Consider the following 9,206-nt stretch of genomic DNA (forward strand, 5'->3'; position numbering starts at 1 on the left):
GCCATAGAAAGCAGTTGAAGCCAAAACATTGATTGAATGATTGATTTGATTTCATTGTCACGTGTACCTATGTACAATTAAAAGTTTTTTGTTTGCGAACAGCACATGCAGATCATAGGGTAAAAAAAAAAATTTGGACAGAGTAAGGCACACAGATTACACTGCACAGGACACGCACTAGGCAAGATCAACGTTAACAAGATTAGCATTGTTTGAAGTTAGAATCCATTCATTAGTCTAATAACGGCAGGGAAAAAGCTGTTCTTCAACCTGCTGGTGCATGAGTTCATGCTTCTGCATCATCTGCCTGACAGAGGAGGTTGTAGGAGAGCAATTGTGGGAGAGGTCTTTGATGATGTTGGCCGCCGTTCCAGGGCAGCCAGCCATGTAAATGGAATCCATGATGTTCTGGGCTGTGCACACCACCTTCTGAAGCTTCTTATGGCTGAGCAGTTGCCATATCAGGCTGTTATGTGCTGGAACAGTATGCTTTCAATTGTGCATCTGTAAGAGTTGGTGAAGGTCCTTATGAACATGTCCCATTTCCTGAGCCGCCTGAGGAACAAGAGGTGTTGTTATGCCTTCTTCAGTGTCACATCTACATGGCAAGTCCAGGACAGGTTGTTGGCTATTGTCATTCCTAGGAACTTGATGCTCTCAACCTCCACTCCATTGATGAAGATGGGGGCATGTTCTCCACCTTTCTTTCTGAAGTCAATGATCAGTTCTTTTGTTTTGCTGATGTTGAGAGAGAGGTTGTTCTCATTGCACCATGTCACCAAGCCCTCTATCTCCTTTCTGTATTCTGACTTGTTGTTTGACATCTGTCCTACCATGGTGGGTTCGTCAGCAAACTTGTAGATTGCATTCATTCGGAATTTGGCAACACAGTCGTGGGTGTACAGGGAGTACAGTAGGGGGCTGAGAATGCATCCTTGGCGGGGGGCTCCAGTGTTGAGTGTTAATGTGGAGGAGGTGCAGTTACCTATCCTCACTGATTGTGGTCTATGGGTCAGAAAGCTGAGGATCCAGTTGCAGAGGGTGGAGCCGAGACCTAGGTCTTGGAGTTTTGAGATCAGTCTGGAGGGGATAATGGTGTTGAAGGCAGAGCTGTTATCAATGAGCAGGAGTCTTTGTTGTCCAGGTGTTCCCGGGATGAGTGCAGGGCTAGGGATATGGCGTTAATAGGCAAACTGCAGCGGATCAAGGCAGGCTGGACTTCTAGACTTGAAGTCAGCCATGACCAGCCTCTTGAAGCACTTCATGATTATGGAGGCCAAAGCCACTGGGCGGTAGTCATTAAAACACGTTGCATGTACTTTCTTGGGTACGGGGATGATGGTGGTCTTTTTGAAGCAGGTGGGGAAAGCATTGATTTTTTTTCAAAAGGAGTTAGATATAGTTCTTAAGGCTAAAGAGATTAGAGTGTGGGGAGTGAGCGTGGAATAGATTACTGAATTAGATGATCAGCCATGATCATATTGAATGGCAGAACATGTTAGAAATGTTGAATGACCAACACCTGTTTCCTTTTCACCCTGTTTTTATGTTTCAATTTCTGTCTCAGCTTAGTTGACACTAAAACCCTCATTTTGTTGCCTCTAGACTGAACAGTTCTAGTGCTTTCCCAGATGGTCTCCTACCTTTCGCATAAACGTATGGTAATCTAAAAGTTAGATATCAATATTCTAACTCTCACGAGGCTTGATTTTTTGCCATCTTTGTCCTGTTTGCAAATTCTGCGGCAGTCTCTCTTCACCTTGTAATTTTCTTCAGTATGATGCCCAGCTTTGGATGATGACCCTTCCCTTTCAAACCTGCTACCTGTAGTGCAACCTTCAGATTTCATAGTCCTAAACCTGTGGAAATTCTTCTCCAAAACTCAATACCTCAAACATTGACTCTTCCAAACTTGTCTTCCAGCAGTTAAACTTCTCTTAAATGACTAATTCTTACTTGGTAAATTCCTGGCTTTTGAACTTCTTTGGGATATTTTGGTACAGTTTCTGAAATCTAAGTAACTCCAGCCACCGAAAGCCTCTGAGAACTCTGCATTCTTTCACCTCCGCCCTCTTGTTCATCCCCCATAACCTTTGTCTCCACCATTGGTCAAGAACCTAAGCTCCTTCCTAAAGTTCTCTTTGCCTGCCCACTTCTCACTCCTTTCCCAATTGACCAAGCCTTGAATGACAGCCTCATGTCTCCTTCTTTGGGTCAGAGACAAGAATGGTATCACCGAGCCATAGACAAAACCTCTGGAAACTTCCAGCTTTTGACTTGTGACGCTATTCCATGAGGTAATATCATCACAGGTTTGGCGTGGGCTCTATGTTTGATCCCTTCACTTCATTCCTGTTGAGATGCATTGCCCAGGACCAACCCATACCTGATAGACTCAGTACCCATCTGCATGGAGTCTACCCAAAAATGGGAATCAGTGCATTGGCAAGACATGTCCTTTCAACTATTGATATCTTGATATCTCCAGGATAAGGAAACAGCACCATGTTCAGCCTCTGTTTCTTTGGAGATTAAGAGTCAGCAGTTCCGGGGAGGGGCAGGGAATGTGAATGGGGTTAAAAAGAAACACTGCAAGGGATAAAGAAAATTGGTTTAGCTTTAGGGAGATAGGGATATTGAGTTTCCTCAAAGTGCAGTCTGCCTTCCTTAATCCCTTCTGCCACAAACAGGATAAGAGGCTTCAATTCCACTCAGAGCTTTGGAACGGCAGTGAAAATCCTTCTGTAGCATGGACTGCTCACTTCTGTTACAGTGTCAGTGCCCACAGGTTAAATGTTCATCCACACATGTACCTTCATTAGTTAAACAGTCAACAATGAGCCACTTACCTTGCGATGTGACCCACGATCCCTTGACGGTGAAATGGGCTCAACCTTCCTTCCTAGCGAAATAAGATCCACTGCTCCTTATAGTATCATTAAGTGTCGCATTTCGTTATGGCTGAACTTAAAAGGTAATCCACTGTTCTTCATTGTGCTGTGTATCCACTGCCCCTCACAATGTGATATAATCCACACACAGTTACGAATAAATGGGATAAACTTGCCCTCATTGTGCAATAGGGTCCATTGCTGCTTGCAGCATAATTAGATCCACAGCCTCATGCAGTAGAATAGGACCTACAGACTCCCCTATGCAGTCCCTCAGAGTACAGTGGAATTTACCGACCCATCTTATTTTCCCTACAAAAATGAACTGACTTGCACTGACCTTGTATTGGATATCATTTGCCAGTTGTGCCTCCATCTTAGTGATGGAATTGCAGAGTTGAGGAACTAGACAAATGAAGACTTGGCTGTCAGTGAAGTGAAGGGAATCATTGAAAGTGGCTTTTGTTTTCCTCTTGGGTGGCACAGCCATCTTTTTTACAACATACCAGGCAGGGATGTTTTACAATGATGTATTTCGAATAGAGTTGAATATTGTGCAATCATTAGTGAGCAACTTCACTTCTGACCTTACATATCATAGAATCCTTACAATGTGGAAGCAGGCCACGCAGTCCATACTGACCCTGAAAAGAGCATCCCAAACAGACCCAGACCCCTCCCCTAGTCCCATATTCCTATGGGTAATCCACTTAGCCTGCACATCCCTGGACGCTACAGACAATTTAGATGTCCACCCAGCCTGCACATCTTTGGACTGTGGGAGGAAACCGGAGCACCCAAAGGAAGCGCACACAGGCACGGGGAGAATGTTCAAACTCCAAACAAACAGTCACCCGAGGGTGGAATCGAACCTGGGCATTGATGAAATTGCTGAAGGTGTTTGGGTTAATAGCTGACAACACTGAGGGACTCCTGCAGCAGTATCCTGAGGCTAAGCTGATTGGCCTCCAACAGCTGCAATCATTTTCCTTTGGTTGAAGTTTGAATACAGCCATTTAAGGAGTTTCCATTGATCATTGTTGACTTCAATTTTCCTTGGGATCTTTGCTGCTACACTTGGTGAAATGCTGCTTCGATATCAAGGGCAGTTGGTCTCACATTGTCACTGGTGGATCTTGTGATCATGTGTATATCAATGTAGTGATGTGGACTGGAGTCAAGTGGCCTAGAGGAACCTAAACTGAGCATCAGTGAGTATGCTTTTTGTGAGTTAATGGCAGCAGGTAACATCAAAGTGACTGCAGTGGTTCAAAAAGGCAGCTCACCTCCATCTTCTCATGGGCAATTAGGGATAGGCAACAAATGCTGGCTCAGCCAGCAATGCCCACATCCCATGAATGAACTTTTAAAAACATCATTGACACCTTCCATCACTTTGTTGATCAGGTGTAAAACTGATGGATGGCAATAGGCTGTATTATATTTATACCACTTTTTATGGACAGGGTATACCTGGGAACAGTTGGACAGATGCAAGTATAGTTCCACTGGAGCAGTTTGATATAGACAGTCTGTTTCTGGTGAACCAACTTCAGCACTGCCCCGGCATATTGTCAACACGTATAGCATCTGGTATGTTCCATGAACTCAGCCATTTTTTGCTGTGATATAAAGCGATAAAATTGCTTCATTTCAGATAGAGGAGTTCAGGAGGAGGCTTGGCTCTTCTGGCTGCACTCACAAGTTGGACCACATAATCAACAAGGATAGAGATGTTCCCAGGTTGCCCTCATTCTACTAATTGCTAAATTATTCACTACAATTGGGACCCCACCCAGATGGACAAGAACAAAATGAACTGAAACACCATCACTTCAAAGACATAATGAGGCAAGGCTTCCACAGTCACATAACCCTCTGACAGAAAAATATAAAATCCTCATCTCTGCACAGACAATGTAATTCCTAAACAATCCTTCCTGGCTCTGGATTCACCCACAACAGGGCATCCTTTTCACTTTCAGACCATTAAGGATCTTGTAACACATCAATCAACTCCCCTCTCACTCATCAAAACTCCAGTGGAAACATGCCCAGTCTGACCAAACAACTTATACCCGTTATCAATCTAGTAATCCTCCTCTGAACCACCTCCAATGCATTCAAATCCATCCTTATAAAAGGAGTCCAAAACCACACCTAGTATGATCCCTGGGATGGAGTGATTGTCTTTTGGGCTGATGTTAAATAGGTTGGGACTCTACACATAGGAATTTAGAAGAATGAGAGGTGATTTCATTGAAACATAGGATTCTAAAGAGGTTTGACAGGGTAAATGCTGAGAGAATGTTTCCCCTTCTGGGGACAGAGGGCATAGCCTCAGAATTAAGCAGTGGCAATTTAAAAGAGAGATGAGGAGGAATTTCTACTAGAGTCACAGAGCTCTCTCAGAGGGTTGGGAATCTTTGGAGCTTTTTACCACAAAGAGCTGAGGGGGCAAAGAAACATAGAAACGTAGGAGCAGGTGTAGGCTATTTGACCCCTCAAGCCTGCCCTGTCATTTAGTATGATCACAGCTGATCATTGAGATCTGTACTCTAATTCAGGCTTCCCCCACCCTCTCTCTTGGTCCCTTTAGCCACAAGAGCTATATGTACCTCTTTTTTGAAAACACATTATGTTCTGGCCTCAACTCTGGGGCAGAGTCCTTATATATATTGAGGGCTGAGTTAGATAGAATTTTGGTTAGGAAGGAAATCAGAAGTTATGGAGAAAGTGGACCTGAGAAGTGTCAGATCTGCCATGATCTAATTGAATGGTGGAGCAGGCTTGAGGGGCCGACTGACCTACTCCTTTTCCTATTTCTTAAGCATCCTTACTTTTATGTCCAATTCCCCTCATAATAATTTGATTATGTGACATCTCTGCCTACTACTTTTTTGTGATTCATTCACCAGAAAACTGAAATCCTCCTGAGCGTCAGAATTCTGCAGTCGATTTCCACTTAAGTAGCCTATTAACTCTCCATTTAAGTCTTAGCATCTTAATTTAATTACTTGAGGAAGTAACATGGAGAATTGTTGAAGGTAATGTAGAGTCTGATGAAAATTCACAATATTTTGTTATCTTTGAGAGCTTCAGTCCTAAAGTAGCAAAAGATGGTGCTTTAATTTAACTTGAATTTCGATGCTGTGTGTGTTCCTAATAGGAAGACATTGTTTGGGTCCACTTGTAAAGTTCATAAGTTTTGATCCTGCAAAGGTTTGTTTATCAATTCATTTTAATGAAGGTTTACAGCCTTAGAAAAGAGCTAGGATTTGACAATCCAATGTGTTTTTTTTAAAGTTAGTAAAATGGTTGCTGCCTAGCAACAAGGTGCCCAATGACATCGGGAGACAGAGACAGAAACAGAGTGAAAATCAGAGAGTTGGTCTGTGCCTGGACGATGGAGGCTAAGTGTTAAACTGTAAGAAGGCTGTCCCGACACCTAATGGGAAACTGAGTTGAAGGAAAACCTTTCTATTTGCTCTGATGTTGTTTCAAAATCTATGAGGATAAAGCTCCAGAACCATTTACAATTGTGCCAGCCGAGCAAGAAGATTTTAGTGTGGAGAGCAGAGTGATATGTCAGTGAGGTACGATTATTGGTAAGGTCATTGTTGGGTTTCTTTCTGATATTTGCAGATTATTTTAAATAGTTCCCGTTGAGCAGAACATAGTTTGAGTTTCTCTTTAAACAATAATGATTGTGTCCTTTATATAAACTTATATGTATAACGGACAAATATTTTACTCAGTGGAAAGTGGCTTCCAGTGGTGTTCTTCAGGGTTGTGCGTCATGCTGATTGTGGTATTGAGCAATGATTTAGACTTAAATGTGGGAGGCATGATTGGGAAATTTGCAAAAGACACAAAAGATTGACCATGTAATTGAGGAACTTAGAGAACAGGAGCACTCTTCCAAGAAGGAAGGTGGGGTCATTGGAAAGGAGGAAGATACCCTTGTCCATGACAAAGTTCAGTTGCCTGGGGCATTACAAATCAGACAGGACCTAATTGACACCCAGTTCCTGTAGGTGAAAGCCAACTGCAGCGGACTGTTGTGGACTGTCATTGATCATAATGCCAGCATTTGGTCTGCATGGTAGGGGTGAACTGCACCCTCTATTGTGTTCTCTTTCGTGGCTGTAGATAAAAGCTCATGTTTGGAATTGTCCGATTACTTCTTGTATGTGATGTTTCCCTACTGGACAATGTCAAGCTATGGGAAAATATTGGCATTGTGGACAGTATACCAGTGACTGAGAGAGGCTATTAGACAGGGTATAGCTACAGACTGGTAAACTGAATGGATAAACAGGCAGCCAGGGCAAGAGAATGAGGTAACATGTGCAAGTGTTGTCCATGCATGATGAGTGGCATGGCTTTGTGCCTTATGTTATTTCACTGCTGCTGAGGAGAAAAGCCAGATTGCCAATATCTGTCTGGGTGCACAGCAGCTTATCAAAGATGGCACGGATGCAAGGGACACTGGTTTTTGCAGAGAGGTGAGTTGCCCAGGAATGGTTCATGGTAAATTGTGGCTAGAATTCTTCTTTTCATTCATTGGATGAAGTTGTTGCAGGTTACGACAGCATTTATTGCCCATCCCTAATTGCCCAGAGAGCAGTTAAGGGTTAACCACATTGCTATGGATCTGGAGTTACATGTAGGCCAGACCAGGGAAGGATGGCAGTTTACTTCCCCTAAAAGACATTAGTGAACTAGACAGATTTTATTTTTTTCCCCCCTGACGATCAACAATCATCATTAGACTCTTAATTCCAGAATTTTATTGAATTCTAATTCCACCATCTGCCTGGCAGGATTCAAACCCAGGTCCCCAGAACATTATTTGGGACTCTGGATTAACAGGCCAGTGATAATACCACTAGGCCATCACCTCACACAGACATAAAGGACACCATAGGGGTGGGATAAGTAGTTAGTGAGGCACATTCAGTAAGATTCAGTGAGAAACCATGTTGCGCCTGTTGTTGGGAATCCCTCCAAAAAACTCAACGCGCCATGTCGAAAAAAATGTTAAGATTCAACCTCTAGTATCTAACAAACTAATAAGTTCAAAGTGCTTCCCAGAACCATTGACCTGCAGGAAAATGTTTGCATGCAGGAGCTAGTCTGAAGTGGGAGATGACAAGGTGGGAGGAGTGGAAAGAACTGTATGACCAGTTTAGTAAAACAAAAACAGATGTTTCATTTATATGCTACATTAGTTAAAAAGGCTTGTTACTGAGAAAGACATTTTTAACAAAAAACAACACCTTTGTTGTCAATTATCTATAGGTTAAAAGCGATTTAAACACTGGAAATTCGTGTATCTTTTAGCTTGGAAGTTCTAATCCATAAATGGAATCCTCAGCCTAATTATGTACCACACATCCACAGTACAAAGTAACTTGAGGCCCTATTAGGCTTAGTCCAGAGGCTAAAACTCTGAATGATTTTTATCTCCCCAGGCTTGATTATCCTAATCAAATTAAGTCAATATGACTAATCCTCTTCTTTTCTCCCTTTCTAGTTTGATGTTCCACTGCTAAATCCTCTCAATGATGATGAAAGGCTTCCTCTCTTTCTCCACTACTGCAACATCACTGATCTCCTCGCAGATAACAAAAGGCTTTCTCTCTGTCCTCTGCTGCCACACTACTGATCCCCTTAAGAATGATGAGTATCCTACCTCTTCCACAGCGCTGTATTGCCAGTTCCCTCATTGACAATAATAAACATCCAATGGAAATGCATTTTCTCAAAATTTTGGAAAGCTGCTTTATTTCACTTTCAGGGTTTTAACAATAAATACATGCATTTATTTGTCACCCTTGAGGTCATAAAATAGCGCAAGGTGCTTCACAGAAGTGTTGTAAACAAGTTTGCACACGGAGCCATGTAAAGAATTATTAGGGCAGATAGCCAAAACCTTGGTCAAAGTTATAGAAGGAACACCTCAATTAGAAACCAAGAGTAAGAGAAATAGGAGCAGAAATAGGAGCAGAAATAGGCCGTATGGCCTATAGAGCCTGTTCTGCCATTCAGTACAGAACCACTGGATTGTTACGGTGCAGAAGATTAAATATTTTTAACATTGCAACATCCACAACTCTCTAAGGTACAGAGTTCCAAAATTCACAATACTTTGAGTGAAGAGATTTCCCCTCATCACTTTCCTAGATGATCAGTTTTAAAACTGTGCCCCCATGTTCTGGCCAAGGAAAACAACCTCCCGGTATCTACCCTGACAAGCCCCTTCAGAACATTATAAAAACTGAAAGAACTGCGGATGCTGTAAATCAGGAA

Source organism: Rhincodon typus, chromosome 1 (genome assembly GCF_021869965.1).
Source record: "Rhincodon typus isolate 14 chromosome 1, sRhiTyp1.1, whole genome shotgun sequence".
Lineage (NCBI taxonomy): Eukaryota > Metazoa > Chordata > Chondrichthyes > Orectolobiformes > Rhincodontidae > Rhincodon > Rhincodon typus.